The following is a 22,137-nucleotide window of genomic DNA, read 5'->3' on the forward strand; positions in this document are numbered from 1 at the left end:
CCTAGCCGAGGAGAGGGGGAGCAAGAGAAATATACTTCGCCGGCGATGACAGACTGCGCCTACGTCGTTTCTTCCACATAGACGAGCAAGGAGATTGCATCACCTTTACCCGTTGGGTCTGTGGGAAGCATCCCATGGCGCAGAGTTGAATCTGAGGGCCAGAGATCGTTCACCGGAACTTGTGGCCGTCGCGGAGCCAAGCTGTGTCGTGGACTGGTCCTCTGCTACACCACCGTCGGTAAAACTCCCCCTATGACCACCACCGGTAAAACTCCCCTTGTGCCGCGGACGGGTGCTCTGGTGAAATCATCGTCGTTTCCGCGAGCGCGCCGCAACTCTGTTCGGCTGAATGGAAGAGAACGAGCAAGAGACGTTAGATCAGATTGGACGGTCGAGATAGAAGGATATATACTACTTCGGCCAGGTCAATCCGAGCCGTTGGATCGGATCAGAACGCTAGGGATGGCGGCTGTCGGAGACTGTCGATCATGGATCTGATGGATGGCGTTTGGTACCGGTTCATTTAAGAAGAAAATTAATATAAAATAACTCTGAAACTTAGAAAATTATCATCTTTCAAGTTTTAGCTCCGAATCTATTGGTTCTCAAATCTACGAAATCCTTTCGACACATAGAATATTATTATTACACATCTTATTTTCATATTTATTGTAATGTTATTTTTATTTATTGTTTGCCTATATGACCAAAAGGCAAGTTATTCGTGTAAAAATTGTATTGTCAGGAATATATTAAATTATCTAACGTAAGAATCCGATATTGAAGTGTTGTATCTACAATATGTTTATATCATTTTTTTGCAATATTAATTGTTAACTGTTATGCTATCACTAATGCATGTATAATTGTTTAGCTGGTTATAGTAGAAACCTTTGAATCGTGTATCAAATAATACATAGTTAGGCATATTTGCCTATTATTAAAAATTATATATTCACTCTTTAAAATAGTTTGTGCGATATTAATAATATTTGTCACAAGGATTCTATATATTATAGTGAATAGAAGGTGAGAGACTGCACGAATCATGCAAATAACAAGACTCATACAAGCGAGAAACAATCTGCTGATGGGGCACAAGGGTAACACATGATCAGGTCTTAACATGTTTGGCTTCCGAGCAAACTTTCTCTAGACCCCAAGGAAATAGAAGATCCGATCATATATGTGTCGATGCTCATCCCAGCGTACTCCCGTTGCAACGCATGGGCACACACCTATATATACATAAGTTATCGTGTTATTATACGTTTCCTGTTGTAAGGCACAGACATCCACCTAGTGTATATATATATATATATATAGTATTTAGAGCCTTGGTCTCTCTCTCTAACTATTGGAAGCCCCGACCAGCAACCGATCAGGTGCGTGGACCGCACCGTACCGACCAGGTGCGCAAGCTTTTTGGCTCACTGTACCACCTACTTACGTTAATTATAACTACGTGTTATGCTCAATCGTGTTACGGTTTACACACTTTTTGGTATGCTCATGTTGTACACAAGTTTACGCTTATTTTGTCATACTGTCTGAAACCGCTTCTACTATCATATAAAACGACAGCGACGACTGCTTTGCCCGAGAGGACTAGGGTTTCAGCGGCGGCGGCTGCCGAGCCCCATTCCCGATCTGAAGCACCTCAAACCACCGCTCTGCCCTAGATCTAGATCCACCTAGCTACTGCGGCGAGCCCGTGGGGACGGTGGCGGAGGAGGACCCGAGTGCACGGAGATGCTCAACTACGACCAGGTCTTCATCAGGGACTTCGTGCCCTCCGTGCTCGCCTTCCTCATGCACGGCGAGACCGAGATCGTCCGCAACTTCCTCCTTCACACCCTCCAGCTTCAGGTGACCTGATCCCGATCCTGCTTAATAGTTTCTCGTCTGGACCATTCCTTGCTACCTTTCGGAAACCATTTGTGATGCTGCCGTGAAAGCACCCGACCTCAAATCTGTGTGCGCCCATAGTTTTGGAACAGCAGCAGCCATAGTCGCCTGGGGGCTCAGGTGTGACCGTCGTCGCGAGGCCCGTCCCCAGCCGCGGGCTCGGCCGCGAGCCACAGACGCTCTGCCGCCAGCCGCGGGTCCGACCGCCTACAGGTGCGCATCCGGCCGCCGCCGTCGAGTCCATCTTGGAGGCAAGGAGTGAGCAAGGCATCGAGCTTCCCCACCAAATTATTCCCTGATGGTGCACGGGAATGGCCAGGGAAATCCATGGTCGCCAGATCTGTGCCTACTTATTCCTCTCCAGTCCCCAGCGAGAGATTCAGGTAAGGACTATTTGCTTATTTCAGTACCATATTGGTTTTGGTCAAGATTAGAGACTAATATGCAGTGGTTTAGAAACTATTGTATTATTATTTTTATTACTTCAGATTTAGTTTTTTGATTGTTTTTATCTAGACTTGGGGCCCTCATTTAATCTCATTACTGATCTGTGGCCTGCACATCAATACATCAATAGAGTCCCTAATGTCTATTGTATTGTTCTGATTCTATAAAGTGTACAATGGTTCACAATATCTGTGTGAACAGGTGAAACATGAAGAGCTGCTTGAGTATGCCCAAAGTATCATTTCAGGATTGAAGAGAAATGATGAAATTGTGAGGTGATATAATAGAATCAGCTAATTATCTGTGAATATATTATAACGATATAATAGAATTTTGAGGTAATACTACTTCTGTTACATCTAGTGCTTCCTGTTTTGGACATACATGTGGTCAGGCTTTCTAAATTTTTGCTACCAATATAGTTCTGGAAATTAGTTGGAAAATATGATAATTGCATGTAGATTTGTAATTTGAAGTACTATTATACAATTTCAAGTTATTAAATTTAAACCTTCCTTTGTAATAGTGCATACATATGCTACACCCACCTCCGCCAGCATTTAGCATCATTGTATTATCATAAAACCATAATTTCCAGGTAGTATTTAGTTGTGCTAGTCTATTAGGTGAATGCTTTTAATCATTATACCATTTTCTGTTGAGCTTTACTAAGGAAAGTAGTGACTCGACTCATGAATAGCTGAACAAGACTGATCTGAGTATGTTGGCGAAAAATGGTGAATTAGAGTAATCAATCATATTATCTTCCATATTTGCATATAATTATACTTTTGCAGGTGGTATTAATGGAGAAAGATCAGAAATAGCTGAAATTGAAGCAGCATCAACAGGTGAAGCTGCTCGGCTTAGAGCTGCTCTCTGGCATGCTCCACCCGGCGCTATTCGGCAACATCACCAGATTTATACAGGCTTACACAGACCTGTTTTGATAAGAGCCGAGCAGCGATTCTTCCATTTCGGACCACGACCTAGCTAAAGGCTAATGGTTCCAAATGTCCGAAGTACCGAAGACAGGGCTAGCTCCTCGTTTTTTGTCATGTCAAATAAATCGTGTATGATTGCAACAATATTGGCAAAATATCGTTGTGCTTTATATTTTGATATACTGTGAACAAACCAAGTGCCCTATGAGACCATCATGATTTATGCATTTTCAAACTAAATTTTACGACACTTCTTTTTTGTGTTTTATGCTTCCATTAAAAAACAGTCTTACTACGTTTTACGCCAAATTTATGACACTTTTTGATGTGTTTTTACAGCAATCTCTTGCGAAGTGAGATTGTGCGCGTGTTTTATACTAAATTTCGTAATCATTTACTATGTTTTAGCTCACGTTTTACGCTAAAATCATTCGAGCCAGAACCCGCGCACGATCGGCTGCACGCGATTTTCACGCCGTAATTTTGGGCTCTGTTTGCTGTTACAAAATAGATATAGGATTTATGCTAAATTTCGTACTCATTTACGTTGTTTTAGCTCACGTTTTACGCTGGAATCGGCCCGAGCCAGGACCCCGCTCACGATCGGCTGCACGTGATTTTCACGCCGTAATTTTAGGCCCCATTTGCTGTTACAAAACAGATATAGGATTTACGCTAAATTTCGTACTCATTTACGCTGTTTTAGCCCACGGTTTACGCTGGAATCCGCCCGAGCCAGAACCAGAACCACATACTGCATGATTTATGCTGTCAAGTACATGTCATTATGCAGTCGTAAACGCTGTCCACAGTGTCATATTCGTTCCACGTGGTTCGGGCTTCAAAAGATTCTTTTATGCATGTTTTACACATCTTTATCCATATATATATGCATTCGTATATTGCGTTATGCTTATCGTCCTAGAATCTTGGCTGTTGACTGCATGGCTGATGCAAGCACTTGGGTGCTGAGTCGACCGCGTCCTGGCTGGGGCTTCTATTAGTAGGGGAAGCCCAGGGCTTCCATTACCTCTTCCCTATATATATATATATAAAAGAGTAGGAGGCGGGGAGAAGAATCGTTATCTATCAATGAATCTGCCAGTGTTTACAATCTATTAGCAAATATAGTGTGGGCCAGATTCTAGACTTTCATGTTTGAGGTGGCCTATTGCACGCCAACACCCACCTCCACTTAAAAGTGGCAACATAACCATGCTTAGCGATTCCAGCCCACCATTTGATCCAAAGTCTGGATGTGGCCCGTTTAACTCGTCACCGTCACGGGCTCACGGCCTAGCTGATGAGCGTAACGGTTTGATAGACATTCCCCTACGGGTTTTTTCCTCGGTTGCCTACCAAACATCTCAGGGCTTGTTCGGTTCTACCCCAATCCATATGGATTGAGGGGAATTAAGGGAATTTTAATCCCTAGTAAGTCAAAATTCCTCTCAATCCATATCAATCCATATGGATTGAAAATAACCGAACAAGCCCTCAAGGTGTAGCCCGCTTCTCAAGTGAATCGCCGGGAAACCCGATGAGACGAAGCCGAAAAAACTAGCTTCACGGACTCAACTGCAATCCAAGATACACTTTTGCCCTCCTCGCCGGTGCTGCAGGTCGCGGGGGCGGTGCGTGGCCTGGTGGCTGGTACGGCCGACGCAACATGCATGCATGTAGTTATAGGTGTACATTTGGTCGTCCGGTCCGGTCCAGCCCAAACCCGAAAAGGCTCATATTATTTGAATTTCGTGCCGGTTCGGTCTGTTTGATTTTTGGGTGGTGCCGGGCTGACCCAGCCTTCGGTCCACGGTCCGGCACGTAATCGCCTAAACGTGACGGGCTCATTTCGGACGCCTCGAAATTGTAAAAGCCTAAAATTCAATTTTTGGCCCGAAATTCACATCATGGCCCGAAATTCAATTTTTGGCCCGAAATTCACATCAGAGCCCTAAATTCAAAATAAATTTAATGAAACAAATAAAAGATAAGACAAATAAATTTGACCAAAAGCAAACTTAGTATTTGTATCAATGACTATCTCCTTTACATATCATTTTGTTAGAAGGAAAAAGAGTATAATCAGCTCTATACAAAGTTCGTAATTTCAGTTCATTATCTAATGCTCATAACAAAAGTAAAATTACATCACATACTCTAATTCAAACCTAAAAAAACATCTAACTAGCATTATCTCTAGCTTTATGGTCTTTATCAAGTACATGAAAGTGTTAAATGAAGTGTGGTTTTAATAAATATATGGGCCTTTTCGTGCCTCTATATAGGCCATTTTGTGACTGCCTTAAACGGGCCGTGCTTGTGTCCGCCCATGAGCCGCGACCTCGACCCAAACCCGGCCCGATATATCGGGCAGTGCCGGCCCGGCAGTAAAATATTTCGGGTCGTGCCGTGCCTGGGCCGTGCTTTTTTCGTGCTTCAGACCGGCCCATCAGGCCCGGCCCAAATGTACACCTATACATGTAGCCGGGGCACGTGAAGAGTCGAGGAGGCTCCGTCAGACTGGAGGGCTGCAAGATTTGGAAAAATGTCTTGACTAACGACGCATTCATACAACCATAATCAAAGATGGATGCAAAGTTAGTAAGCTGATGCTATTGTTCAGCCTGGCTGCGTACAGTCATTTCCTGTCTGTTTGGTTACCTGTATATGAGCGTGCAAGGCCCACGGGGTGCAAAATTCGAACAGTTCGTGTTGTTTGGTTACTTGTGTGGGGGTCGGAGCCAGGCTCGATTGGTGCAAAATCCCGGTATCAACCAGGCTCGGCTCATACGACCAATTTGCACGTCGAGCCTGGCTCCGCACATTCACTCCACTCGCATTTGCTCGGGAGCCTCTCCTCATCCCACCGCATTCGCTCGCGCAGCCCCGCGTGCTAGGGTTTGCCGAGCTTTCCCTCAAACTCTCCCTCTCCCATCTCCCATCTCCACTCCATCGGTGTCGTCGCCGTCACTCGTCGGTGTCGAGCTCTCCCTCTCCCATCTCCACTTGCTCTCGAACTCTCCCTCTCTCCCTCGAGATCTCCCTCTCTCGTCTCCACTCGCCTCGGTTGCCACTGCCGAGCTCTCCCTCTCTCCCTAGAGCTCTCCCTCCGCTGTTGATGCTTGCTCCTTCTAGTTTCATCAAAGGTAAGGAGGTTTGACACTCTTTTACTTGCCCTCTCCCCTGGATCTGGTTGCCCAGATATGGTTTTGTGGATGCGGTTTAGGGTTTAGAACACACATTATTATGTATTGGTTGCTCTGATCTAGATTTATGGATCTGATTTAGGGTTTCAAACACACATTTTGTATTGGTTGCTCTGATCTGGATTTGTGGATCCGATTTACGGTTTAGAATGCACATTTTGTATTGGTTGCTCTGATCTAGTTTTGTGGATCCAATTTCGTATTGGTTGCTTCAAGCATAGCATATCCTGTGTTTCAACTAGTTTATCTTGCTCTACATTTACATAGATCTCACATTAACAAGGTAGTTCTTTTCGTCATAATTTTTGTATCTTTGGCATTTCCATTTATTCTTCAAGACAATCTGTAATTTACTTGGATGTTATTGTGATCTGTCAAGAAAAAAACATATGTTTCTCGTTGCCTGATAACTTGATAGAGGATGAATAAATGACAGATTTATTAACAAAATCTAAAAACAATATGTTTCCTGTTGTTTAAAATATCCCTTGTTTGTTTAATAGATTCTTTAGTTGTTGAGCTGAGCTCTATGGTTACTTTTGAATACATGACAGATTTATTAACAATATGATAGATTTATTAACAAAATCTACATACTCATGCTGGGCACAAGCAGTACCTAGGATCAATGATGTTGAGCTGAGTTCTATGTTTACTTTTGAATATATCTATACTTGTTTATTAGTCTCTAAGCTGTCAATCAATGGTATATGATGCTTCAATGCCTCGTGCCTCTGAGCTATAGATCAATGTTCTATGAAATTCCTTTTTAGCAACTAGCACAGTACATTTAAGCCAAACTTAGACATCTAATCTCCTTTACTATTTTATTACTCTAGCAATGGATCCTTGTAGCAGTTAATTGCAAAGGTTGTGGTCCTTGTAGCAGTTATGTCAGCCTAGTTGGATGCATGGTTGAGGCACCGACTGCATGCTAGGAGGTCTATCACTTATGGCCCAATGCACCAAAGAGACCAAGAGAGACAAAACAACCTGAGATTCATTTATGAATCCACTGATGTTGAGTGTGTTGACTTACTTAGGATGAAACGATCCCCTTTTATGCAGTTGTGTGACCTTTTTCGCGCTAGGCAGCTATTGAGAGATAGCATTCAAAGCTCAGTAGAGGAGCAGGTTGCCATGCTTTTACATGTGGTAGGTCATAATCAAAGGTTTAGACTTGCACACATGACCTTTCGAAGGTCTATTGAGACCATCAGCAGATACTTCAGGGAAGTATTGTATGCTGTTGGTGAACTGGGAAATGAAATGATCTTGCCACCTTCAACTGCTACACCAACTAAAATTAGAGATAGCCACAGATGGTACCCCTATTTCAAGGTCAGCCATCCAAACACACCACTACTAATCCCTTCCTTTTCATGTTTAGGGTTTGTAGTAACAAATGTTTGCCCTGATGTGTAGGACTGTATTGGTGCTATTGACGGCACTCATGTGCTAGCTAGAGTTCCTAAAAATCAGAGGGTTGCCTTCATAGCTGCTGTATACTTTGATCTAAGGTTTACATATGTTCTTGGTGCCTGGGAGGGATCATCACATGATACCCTTATCCTTGTTGATGCCCTTGAGAGAGAAGATGGTCTAAAAGTGTCCCAAGGTAAAAAAAATAGTATTGGTCTACACAATAGACACTTCCCTTGGTTTTCCCTAATATATGATCTATGATGTTAGGTAAATTTTACCTTGTGGATGGTGGTTATGCTGTCAGGCCTGGGTTTTTACCCCCTTACTGTGCCACATGGTACCACTTGAGTGAATATGGGGGGAGGAATCCACAGAACCCAAAAGAGGTCTTCAACCTTAGACATTCATCACTAAGGGTGACAATAGAGAGGGCCTTCGGTGCTTTGAAGAACAATTCAAAATATTATACAACAAACCTTTCCATCCATACAAGACACAAGTAAAGCTAGTCCTAGCCAGTTGTATCCTCCACAACTGGATTCTTCGTCATGGGAATGATGAACATGTTCCACTAGAAGACACATGGGCTGCAAATCAACTTCATGAGGGAGCTCCCCTTGACCTTGTCATGGACAATGCTGCCTGGTCTGCTATCGAGGACAATTGGGCTGAACAAATGTGGCAAAATAGTTCCTCACATAGGGGATAGTGGTCATTATGTACTGTGCTAAGTTGCTCATAGATCTGTAAGATCTAGTTCTATGCTGAGAACATTTTCTATTAGCAATGATGAACTATATATATTTATGAACTCACTTTCTTTGTTTGAATTCCTTTATGTGATGTGCTAAGTTGCTCATAGATTTGTAAGAACTGGTTCCATGCTGAGAACATTGTGTATTAGCACAGTTTTGAACTCACTTTCTTTGTGTGATGTGCTCAGTTGCTAATGATGACATTACTTACATCCTCATACCATTGTCGACTAGCAATTATGATTATACTACTTCTACTTCTACTTTCCTATGCTGACATTACTGCTACTTGTACTTCTACTTTCCTATTCTGAGAATATCTATCTATCTTCCCCCTAATCTTTTACTTGTTCCAGCTATGGCTGACATGGTCTCTAAGGTTGCTAGCCAGGGGGCTAGGCCTGCTCTTAGGTGGAGTGCTGCAATGTCTGGGTTTGTTCTACGTCGTTTTGTTGACTTGATAGGTACTAGGGTTAAGACTGACAAGGGTTTTAAGGAAATCCACCTTAACTCCGTTGCTAAAAATGTCTCCGAGTGTGGCAGAACCTCCCAAGTTATTGGGCCCATATGCACCTATCCTTGTCTCAAAGACCTCAGACGGCTATGCATGTGCACCAGATAACTTAACAGGATCTGTCCGAGTGCCCCAAGGACCTCGGATAAACCACTTACAACCAGGACCGCGGGATTAAGTAAACACAAATCACATACCAACAATTTTGCAGCGGAAATCTTATTACCAAATTTTACATGTTACATCAAGTTTACATTGTACATGATCGGAGTGATTAAAAAAAGGTTCAAAGAATAAACTTTGAAATGTTATAAATTATTATAGTTTTGAAATATATGCTAGCTTAAGTGACCATCCTCAATAAGGAGTATAGAAGAGTTACTTAGACTTATAAGAAGGCCGAGCCCACCGGCACTTAACACCATCATCAGCAGCACAAAACTATAACCTGAAAAACAACGTGGAATAAAACCCTGAGTATGGAATTACTCAGCAAGACTTACCCGACTAAACAAAAGACTCTCAAGGGTATGCTGGCTAGAGGGATTCAAGGTATGGCTTATCAAGAATCAATGACTCTGTTTTGCAGAAAAGCTTACTATGAGTGGATCCTTAAAATCCATTTTTAATTGTCAGGTTAAGTAAAGTTACCTGCATCTAGAGTTCTTTCTACCCTAGTTCAATCACTTGGCCTATACTAGTGTAACACTCCGGGTTCCACAAACAACCCGGAATGCTACTGAACTACACTTCCGACGTCCATATATAAAATTTCGGCAGCATCCCCTTTGCAAGATTTGCATAAAAGAGGGGGCAACAGAGTATAAACATATATCATGACTAAAACATACTAAGTATTATTAATCGGCTAGCAAGGAAAGATAAACATACGACCTGAACTGAATTAACCAGTGCGCACGACCATATAAAGAAAACAAACTTCCTTTGACAATAAGTTTCTAATTAAATCATGGCTGCGCCTGGGCAGTGTTATTGTGGGAGTGAAAGTGGACGTGCTGCTACTCCCCTCATTCCCAACATGTATCAAGTACCTGCATTGAGTAATGCAAGAGTGAGATGACACATCTCAGCAAGTAAAATAATATCAAACAGTTTAACCACATAAGAACATTGTTTTACCACCACTTGATTCCACAACCTTCTTATTACGAAGGTGCAGCACGTATACAACGTACAACACACCTAGTTACCACACCTGGCAGGTAGAAACCACAATAGTAACATAGTAATGTCACACTTCATATATTCCTAATGAGTGCAAATGTCTGCAAATGCAAGGATGACTTCTGCCTTCATACCACTAAGGTTATGAAGCCATATCGTACCCCTCCTCGGGCAACGTACGATGCTAAAAATGTACCGGTACGGTCGGACCATAAGATCACGACATAACTTCAAAATGCAAGATGGATGATGCGATGTGCATGTCATGCCTACAACACTTCATATAACATGATTCAAAAAGATACTTCAACTTCATCCAAGATGGGAATCAACCACATATATCATTACCAAATTATGATCATCCAAAATATTAGACAATTGAGAATTAATACTGCCAAACAAATAAACTTCATCATAGAATTCAATGATTAACATAATTAAAACTTATGCATACTCAATGACAGGGAATAGGATGCAAACCAAACGGTAGCAACCACCACTGTATTTACTTGCCTTTACCAGAAGTTCGGGCAAATCCCTAAGTACGATCCGGAAGTCCACCACCTGTTTTTGACACCCAACTTAGTACACCAATTTCACATAATCAGGCTCATAAGTGACGCCGCACCTACGCACAAACTCAAACCCCGCCGCGGGTTACATGTCTCCCTACACCCACCAAACTGCAGCGGCGCTGCTTAATAATTTCATAACTTTAAAATTATGACAGCAGTGGTAACAAACAAAAACTCCAGAGGCATCTACATAAAATTCCCCACAAGTTTTGTATACAATTTATAATTAAATTCCAATATCTAATTAGCGCAAAACAGTCCACAAGATGAACCCTGTAATCTGTTTTTCTTTGTCTTTTGGACAGCGACATACCCGGATTCAAACAGCGTTATCTTTTAAAATATAATTCTAAATCAAGCGCATAAGTACTCATTGGAAAGATAAGACAAATCCCTACATGATTATCATACTGGTTAACACTAATTACCCACGAAAAATTCCTAGAAACTGCTAATACCACTGCTGTTCACCCACCTAAAAAATCTGTTTTTTTGGACAGCAACATAACCGGATTCAAACAACGATATCTCCTAAATTATAACTCCGAATCGAGCGCATAAATACTTGTTGGAAAGATAACATAAATCCCTACATGATTCTCATACTGATTAACACTAATTACTCCCGAAAAATCCCCAGAAACTGCTAATACTGCTGCTGTTCATGCCCCTGAAAATCGGTTTTTTTGGACAGCAACCTACCAAAACGGTGATAACTTTTAATTTATAACTCCAAATTGAGCGCATAAATACTCGTTGGAAAGGTATGCCAAAGTTCTACATGATACAATGCTAAACGTAAATTCTATCCAGTCTTGGACATAATTGAACTACTCAATTCAAAAATCCATAATTGGAGTCTCAATCATCCAATTCAGGTGCTCCCAGACTTTTTAGAAAGCTAGTAGAATTGTCTATAATTCATTTATAAACATATCAAGTTAATTCAATGCATATTAAGGTCAAAAGACACGAGAAAGGCTCTGCTGTCCAAATTTGGACAGATTCAGAGATCACACTTAAAACAGCTGTAACTTAACTTATAGATCTCCAAAAAAATTAATCCAAAATTTGTTGAAACGATTAAGAAAAGTACTACAACTTCTTTATAATTTATAATAAGTTATTCGAAGTTTAAATTGGGCAAACAAGGCCAGCTTCGAAATCTGTACAGAATCTGCACAGATTTCAAGACTGGACTTGAGAAAATCATAACTCCCAAACTACTAGACCTATGGTCATGAAATTTTGGCACAAGTAAGATAAAGAAGTTGGCTACAACTTTTATATATAACATCTCTACAGAAAAGATGGTTTACTTCATTGAACTAGCTGCATAACTAAAACTGGTCATGCAGTCCCAATAGCAAACAATAGATTTTATCAGGTTCATTACTCTTCTAAGATTAAGTGTTCATTAAAAGACTAATAACTTTAGGTTCTTCATTACGAGACACCTAGAACAAATATAAGTATAGAAGCAATATGATAACTTTTTAAATCATTTAAGCCTAATCTCACATCATGCAAACAAGAATCAATTTAAGCATGTTATGTCTGCCCACATATTCATCCAAGCACATTCTATACATGATATCATAACTCCCTGCAGCTAACAAAATTTTGCAAATATAAACTCATTGAAAAGATTATAACATTCCCTAGAACTTTTATTATAATGAGTGTCTCGGAATTGGTTTCCAAACCGATAAAACAATGCAACTCTTTTGTTGCAAAACTGATAGGATTGAAACAATGGACAACTAAAATTCAAAAACCTATAACTCCTGCTATACTCAACTTAAACTACAACGAACACGCGTTGGAAAAGTTTTGAAAATTGTCCACGACTTTTGCAATAAAGTTGCACCCAAATTTATCCTTATAGCCCTCAACTCTGCATGACCTACAACTAAACTCAGCCTGAGATACTGCACATTAGAGATTCGACTTATATCCGGGCAACCACCTCTCCAAATCTATTTAACAGACAGTTACAAGTAAATACCCATTAAAAAGGTACTGAAAAGACCTACAAGTTTTACTTAAAGAGAATTCGCAAATTTGTGCTCTGCAACTATCAAAACGCGGTCGATTTATTGGTGATTATAACGACGCCTAAAGTTCAGACACAACAGTGCAACAACTTCAGAGCAACCTAACTCCAATTATATGCAATGAGAATTAGAAACCCATACTCTTTGAAAAGATCATGAAATTACTAAAACTTTCATAATCCACAAAGACCAAATTATACCGTCTTCAATGTCTACTCTTCCGTACAAAATTAAAGACTCACTCTGCTAGAGACACCAACAAAGATGTTTTAAGAAACCCATATCTCTCAAATGTTTAGACCAAACATGGTGATTAAGCATCCTATGGAAAGATGAAGAAACATACTACAAAACATTCTAGATAAGTGAAGCCTGATTCAGCCTCCAACTAATTTAAAATGCCTCCCGAAACCAAACAACACATTATCAACAATAAAAAAACAATATAAAATGAAACCCAAGTCATTGGCAGGTGCAATCAACACTAGGATTTTCCACTACCAAACTGGGATGCAACTCCACAAAGTCTTTAAATAACACTCTACCAAATAGGTTAGAACACTAAGCACAACAATCAATGAATTCAACAACCTCGTTTGTTAATGCCACTAAGGTCAAACATCCATGTATCGACAATGTATGAAACACCTGACATACCCGTCTCCAGCACTATAAAACATGGTTGTTATTACACTAGAATCCAACTACTAGAAATCTCCAAAACTATTCTGTTGACGTGAAGCAAATTGTCACACCCGGTTTTAGAAGGCAAACCGAATGCGAACCATGTACGTGCCAGGATCAGTTATTCACGTACACAGCAGTTACATAATATGGACATCATCACACAGTGCTCAAAATAGTATTAATAAGGGAAATAGTCGATTACATCATACGTCTGAGACGTCCATATAGTTCTTACAATAAATCAAAGTGCGGAAAAGAAACGTAGATAACGCGGCCTTCACAGGCAGCCGACTGGGGGTTGCCGCTAACCCACACCTAGAACTCGTCGTAATCTTGGAACTCCTGGAAGTCTCCTTCCACAGCTTCATCTTCGCCCGAGCAGTGGTTGCAATGCTGACAACCTGGGGGGGGTTTGGTGTGTAGAGCAAGGGTGAGTACACATCAACATACTCAGCAAGCATCCTGTTTGGCTGTAGTGGACTAGCTTTATGTAGGGATGAGTCAAGCAGTTGCTTTTAGTTGGTCAGATTATTATTTACTAGTAGAAAGCCAAGTTTTAGCATTAACCCAAGTTATTAACCCGATGTACCCTTTCCAAACAGAAAGAATACCACTTACCAGCACCATAGTCATAACCAAAACCATCAATCTCATAACCACCTGTACCACAATGTCTCTGATCAAGTACCACTAATCACTGGAGCTCCCTTGGCCGCTCATAACCGCGAGCACGGCTGATATATCAGTTTTCATAACACTCTGCAGAGGTTGTGCACTTTACCCACAAGCCGTGATTCCCTCTTGCCTCGGGCCGATCAAACCCTTAAACACTACCAAGGTGAATAGGCAGGGTTTCACTACGTAGCCTTTACAAAGATTCCCCGGGGCTGTAGCCACCCGTTAGGTTTCCTAAATGCACCGCACTCCTCCCCAAGGGGCGAACCCAAACTTGGCAGAGCGAGCCGCATACACCGAGCCCCATTGACGGCACGACGGCTAAGTGAACTACACCCCGGATCCTCTAATTATTCAGCTAAGGGCACCCCATTCCACCCTCATGGTTGCACTGTTTTCCCGGGCGGTCATTCATAGAACAGGTCCTTACGGAGAGGCACTCGAGAAACCGCTCGAGCCCCCTTGAAGCCACAAGTACAACATCATCATAAGAGAAGGGAAAACAGCGTATCATAGATAATCTCATCATGTTCATTGATTAGAGTTGAGCAATAGCATAAAGCTAAACAGTAATAATCCAACCCAAATAGGTAAACAAGGACATGGATAACAAAAGCTAGTCAATCCTTAGGTATAAAGGTGTAATGCGGGAGGTGAATTAAATAATGAATAGGACAGAGATAGGTCAAAGGACACTTGCCTCCACCACCCGACTGCTGCTCAGGGGCTTCTCCTGCGAATTCCTCGGGCTCTTCGACCGGATCGTTCTCTATGCGATTGCAAACATACATACATCCATCCACATTTAATACAAAAGAACAGTACACCATACAAGGGAACAAATAAAGTGAGTATGCATCAAGTATGACATTCGATATCGCATTTGTTATGGTTAGAAAGAAACGGGAAAGGGGTCTCGCAGGGGGTTAAATCTTATGCACTAACGATCAATTACAATTGGTTCTTAACAAAAGAATTCCGTTATATGCACTAGTGGGAACCTAATCATTTTAAGTTGTTCAACATCGCACGAGATAAACAATTAACTACATAAATCAATTAGCATAACGGAATTTTAAATTAAGCTTCACATTTCAATAACATTAACAATGATTAGCCTACCTAAAATAAAATAGCTATGATCACAGAAAGTAAATAAAATAAAATAAAAAAAAATAAAAAAAACAGAGGGGGGGGGGGGGGGCGGTTGAACCGGCCCTAGGGGCGGTTGAACCGGCCGGGGGCAGGGCGCGCAGGGGCGGCCGAGCCGGGGCGGCTGAGCCGGCCGAGCGGCCAGGGGGGCGCGGCCAAGGGCCAGGCGGCCGGGGGCGGCCAGGCGGGCGGCCGGTGCGCGGCCAGGGGCGCGCGGCCAGGCGGGCACGCGGCCAGGCGGCCAAGCGGGCGACCGAGCCAGGCGGCCGGGCGGCGCGCGGCCAGGGGCCAGGCGGCCGGGGCGGGCACGCGGCCAGGCGGCCAAGCGGGCGGCCGAGCCAGGCGACTGGACGGCGCGCGGCCAGGGGGCCAGGCGGCCGGGGCGGTGGCCGAGGAGAGAGGAGGGGAGAGGGGAGAGGGAGGGAGGAGGGAGAGAGGGAGAAGGGGGGGCTCACCGGCGGGGGAGCGACGGCGAGGGGCGGCCGGCAGGGGGCGGCGGCGGCTTAGGGCAGGGGCGGGTAGGGGCGGCGGCGGCTTAGGGTGGGGGGAGAGAAAATGAGAGAAAATGAGAGGGAGGGAGAGAGAATTTGGGAAAAAGGGGAGGTGGGGGGCGGGCGGCTGGGCCTGCCAAGGCCCAAGAGGGGGCGCCAGGGGCGGCTGGGCCGGCCGGGGTCGGCCCACGGCGCGGGAGAGAGAGAAAAAGAGGAGAGAGAAAGAGAGAGAAAAAAAAGAAAGAAAAGATCTTCTCCTCATTTTCGAAATCCGATCTTCCTTACATGAATGCATTTGCACTTTCAAAGCAATCAAAAGAAATGCAAGGTTCGGCATGGTGCATCAAACAACATAAAGTATTTAGGGTTTTTCTTATACGGGAAATCCAAACCGAATCCCGCTAGAACTTTGGAAAAGGTCAAGGTTTAGCGAAGGGAAAAAGAAAAAGAAAAGGTAACGCCCGAATTTTGGCGAGTAAAGAAAAGAAAAAAAATTCGACTGCAAAATTCGGGGCGTTACAAACCTATCCCCCTTAAAAGAATCTCGCCCTCGAGATTCAGGGCTGGCTAGCAAAGAGCTCTGGGTACTTGGCCACTAGATCATCTTCACGCTCTAAGGTTGCTTCTTCCTCAGAGTGGTGATTCCATCTGACTTTGCACATTCTGATGGTCTTCCTTCGGGTGACTCGGTCTGCAACCTCAAGGATTTGCACTGGCTTCTCAACGTAGGTCAAGTCCTCCTGGACCTCAACACCTTCCACTGGCAACTGCTCTTCTGGCACACGCAAGCACTTCTTCAACTGAGACACATGAAAGACATTATGCACAGCAGACAAACTCTCTGGCAAACTGAGCTGATAGGCCACTTCTCCTCGTCTTGCAAGAATCTGATACAGACCAATGTAGCGGGGTGCTAGCTTGCCTTTCACTCCGAATCTTCTGACTCCTCTGATCGGTGACACTTTCAGATAGACAAAGTCTCCGACTTCAAAACTCAGCTCTCTTCTTCTTGTGTCTGCATAGCTTCGCTGCCTCGATTGCGCTATCTTCAGATTCTCTCGGACCATCTTGATGTTCTCTTCGGCTTCAAGCAAAATGTCTGGCCCAAACACTTGCTTTTCTCCAGGCTGATCCCATTGCAACGGAGTTCTGCAACTCCTTCCATAGAGCGCCTGAAATGGTGACATCTTCAAACTGGCCTGGTAACTGTTGTTATAGGAAAACTCTGCATAAGGCAATCGCTTATCCCATCCGGACTGATCTTGCAACGCACAGGCTCTCAACATGTCTTCGAGAATTTGATTGGTCCTTTCGGTCTGGCCATCTGTCTGCGGATGATAAGCTGAACTGAAATTCAGATGCGTGCCCAAGGCTTCATGCAACTGCTGCCAGAAATGAGAGGTGAACTGCGTTCCTCTGTCTGACACTATCTTCTTTGGCACACCATGAAGACAAACGATCCGAGACATATACAGTTCTGCCAATACTGCACTGTTGTAGTTGGTCTTGACAGGTATGAAGTGGGCTGACTTGGTCAAGCGGTCCACTACTACCCAAATGGAATCGTAGCCGGCTCGAGTGCGAGGCAATCCGACTATGAAATCCATACCAATTTCATCCCATTTCCACTGAGGGATCTGCAACGGTTGCAACAATCCAGCAGGTCTCTGGTGTTCTGCCTTAATTCTTTGGCAACTATCGCACTTAGCCACATGCTCTGCGATTTCCCTCTTCATTCCGTACCACCAGAATTTCTTCTTCAGATCCTGATACATCTTCTCACTACCAGGGTGAATCGAATAAGCTGTCTCATGAGCTTCCTTAAGAATCAACTCCCGAATGGACTGGACATTGGGAACACACAAGCGGTCTTTGAACCATATCACACCTTCTGCATCCTCTCGAAAATCTTTGCTTTTGCCTTCTAGAATCAGTCGCCGAATCTCACTGATCTTCTCATCATTCTTCTGCGCTTCTTTGATTTCGCGCTCCAAGGTAGGTTCCAACTCAACTGTGACTCCTCGCGAATTGTTCAGAAATCCGAGACTCAACCTGTCAAACTCCTTGGCCAACTCATAAGGCATCGGACGAGCGACCATCAGATTGACTTGACTCTTTCTGCTCAAAGCATCTGCCACTACGTTTGCTTTGCCTGGATGGTAATGAATCTCCAACTCATAGTCTTTGATCAGCTCTAACCATCTTCGTTGCCTCATGTTCAACTCTGACTGAGTGAATATGTACTTCAGACTCTTGTGGTCTGTGTAAACATCGCATTTCTGTCCATACAGATAGTGCCTCCATGTCTTCAATGCGTGAACCACTGCTGCCAACTCTAGATCATGGATTGGGTAATTCTTCTCATGAACCTTCAGCTGTCGGGACGAGTAAGCCACAACTCTTCCCTCTTGCATCAACACACATCCCAAACCTGTGTAGCAAGCATCGCAATACACCGAAAAGGGCTTGTGCACATCAGGCAAGACTAGGACAGGCGCTGTAGTCAACTTCTCTTTCAGCGCTTCAAAGGCCTCTTGGCATTTCTGGGTCCACTTGAACTCAACCTTGTTGCCTAGCAACACTGTCATTGGTTTCGCAATCTTCGAAAACCCTTCAATGAATCGCCGATAATATCCGGCCATTCCAATGAAACTCTTGATTCCTCTAGCATCTGTTGGCGCTTTCCAGTTCAGAATGTCTGCCACTTTCTTCGGATCCACAGCCAATCCTTCCTTGTTGATTATGTGACCCAAGAACAGGACTTCACTGATCCAGAACTCACACTTGCTCAACTTTGCATACAACTGGTGCTCTCGCAATCTCTGCAACACCATCCTCAAATAATCTGCATGCTCTTCTTCGCTTTGAGAATAAACTAGAATATCATCAATGAATACCACCACAAACTTATCAAGGTAATCCATGAATACACTATTCATCAAGTTCATGAAGAATGCTGGCGCATTGGTCAAACCAAAAGACATCACTGTGAACTCATACAACCCATACTTGGAAATGAATGCCGTCTTCGGAATGTCCGAAGGTCGGATCCTGAGCTGATGATAACCTGACCTCAGATCAATCTTAGAGAACACACTGGCTCCTCTCAACTGGTCGAACAGATCTTCTGTTCTGGGCAAGGGATACTTGTTCTTGATCGTGACTTCATTCAAAGCTCGGTAATCGATACACATCCTTTTGGTGCCATCTTTCTTTTCCACGAACAAGACAGGAGCGGCCCAAGGCGAGGTGCTTGGCCGAATGTAACCTTTCTCTGACAGCTCATCAATCTGCTTCTTAAGCTCAACCAACTCTGGTCCGGATATTCTGTAAGCTCTCTTAAAGATAGGGGCGGTTCCAGGAAGAAGCTCTATAGCAAACTCAACTTTCCGCTCTGGTGGCATACCTGGTAAATCCTTTGGAAACACGTCTGGGAATTCGGAAACAACCTTGATACTCTCGATCGGGTCTGCTTCACTGCTATCAACAGCTAGCTGATAACAACTTCCTTTCTTTGGCTCAGGCGGGACTAACTCGGTCACCACTTCCTCTCCTAGTGGGGACACCAACTTGATTGTCCTTTTATCACAACTGATAGCTGCCTGATACTTATCTAGCCAATTCATCCCTAGGATGACATCTATTCCCTGAGTACCCATTACTATAAGGTTGGCGGGAAACGCTATCCCCCTTATTTTCACACTTATATTCAAACAAATGCTATCGGCTCGAATTCTACCACCGGCTGAGTCAATTTGAATGGGGGTTGACATGGTAGTAATTGGAAGATTATGTGCTTCTACCCATGATGCAGTAATGAAAGAATGCGTTGCTCCAGTATCAAATAACACTTCTGCAATATGGGAGTCGACTGGGAACATACCTACTATCATGCCGGGGGTCTCCTGAACTGCTTCAGCCTCCAAGTGATTCAATCTTCCATGATTATAGCGCTGTTGAGGGCGATTGCCTGCTCCAGGTTGAGGCACATTCTGCTTTGCTGGGGCATTGGGGCCTGACTGCTGCTGGGCTGCCTTCTTCGGACATTGCATCACCCAGTGGCCTTGCTCTCCACAGTGGAAACATGCCCTGTTTCCAACCTGAGCTGGTGCTGCCTGACTGTTCTGCTGATTTGCTGGGGCAGGAAGACGAGGGGCCTGCTGATTCTGCCTTTGAAACTGACCTCCTGACTGATTGCTCTGACGGTTCTGGTACTGATTCTGAGGATACTGCCTTTGAAACTGCTGATGCTGCTGAGGTGGACGCTGGTTCTGCCTGAACTGCTGAGGTTGATTGCCTGAAAAACGAGGGCGGCTGCTGCTTCCAGGCTGGGGTCCACTGATCTTGCGCTTACGATCTTCCATCTCCTTGCGCTTTCTCTCCGTCATGATTGCTCTATCAATCAGGTGCTGGAATGTCGGGAAGGTGTGGTTCATCAGCTGATACTGCAGAGGGTCAACCAAGCCTCTCAGGAAACGGTATTGTCGCTTGGCGTCAGTGTTGACATCTTCAGGAGCATAGCGAGACAATTGCAAAAACTTGTCCCGGTACTCACTGACAGACAATGGCCCTTGCTTGAGGGCCAGGAATTCCTCCTTCTTCACTGTCATCAGACCTGCAGGAACATGGTACTGACGAAAGCTACCCCTGAATTCTTCCCAGGTGATGGTGTCGGGGTTGGCATGGGTGGCGAGGTAAGACTCCCACCATGACTGGGCTGCTCCTCTCAACAGACGGGGACCATACAGAACTTTCTCCCTGTCATCGCACTGAGCGGTATGTAACTCCCGCTCCACAGTGCGCAGCCAATCTTCAGCATCCATGGGGTCAGAAGAATGAGCGAACGTTGGTGGATGACCTCTCATGAATTCAGCACGCTTGTCTCTGGGCATCTGAGGCATCTGAGGCTGAGGTGGTGCTTGCTGCTGCTGCTGCTGCTGAATGGCGGCCAAAGTCTGACCGATTGCTTGAACTGCCTGAGTCTGCATCAGAAACATCTGCTCGATGGACATCGGGGGCGGGGGCGGCAGCTGCTGCTGCTGGGGCGCCTCCTCCTGTTGAGCGGCTCGCTCCTGCTGAGCACGCCTTCCTCCTCTGCGCCTGTTCTCTGACATCTGCAGAATGCAACCACACATCAGAACTGATCTTGCAGATCTTGCAGCATAAGGAAAGAGAATAGAATTCTTCAACAGCACTGAACAGATGAGCATCTTCACTGATCTCCAACACAGACCACACAGCTTCTCAGATAAAGAGGAAAGTGGAATAAAAGGTTTCCCAACTATGTAACTAACTTTATTAACATAAGAGGTAAACCAAAATGCAGGGGATACCCACACTCTGGTGACAATCATTACAAAGATCCAAACCAATCATAGTTCATCATGACAAACATCAATGCACAGGATATAGCAAACTACCCTGTCTAACTAAGACTAACTAAGACTGAGACTAACGCTAAGACTGAAGCTTCTATGCATATATATTTCGTATTAATTACAAGATCCAACTCTAACGATCTATGGTTCTAGAGTTATCTTGGTCTTGCAGTCGGGATTGCCATAAGACTGGTGTCCACGCTGAGGTGAGCGGTACGGGTGCTGAGTCCCAACGGGAGCGGGGGAACCACCATCCAGGTGACGACGTTCCGCGCGCTCAGCCCGCAGCAGGGCGATCTCAGCACGAGCCCTACTCAGCTCGTCTAATGCATGGTCCAGCTCCGTGTTTAGCACGGCGGCTAGGTTGACTGTGCTGCTCAACCTAGGATTGCCCTCACCGACAGGTGAGACAATCACGCCTCCTGTGCTGCCAGATGGACGGCGGGGGTAATACTTCAGGTCAAGACCGTCAGCTGCCCCACCGAAAACCGAGCAGTAGTGCGAAAGCGCACGCCGTGCAGCATCTTGCATGGCTGCCCCAGCTGAGTCCCGCTCAGAGATAGAATAGTGCTCTGAACAGGCCTCCGCACCCTGGAGACTGTCCTCCGGGCAGCGCACCAAGCAAGTCGCCTCCCAGCGGTCCGGGTAGACCCCGCGACTGTGCTGGTAGACCACACAGCGATACTCGACGGACCAAGTATGCCGGTCAAATGCCCGACGTAGCAGGGTGTCGAG

Source organism: Zea mays, chromosome 4 (genome assembly GCF_902167145.1).
Source record: "Zea mays cultivar B73 chromosome 4, Zm-B73-REFERENCE-NAM-5.0, whole genome shotgun sequence".
NCBI lineage: Eukaryota > Viridiplantae > Streptophyta > Magnoliopsida > Poales > Poaceae > Zea > Zea mays.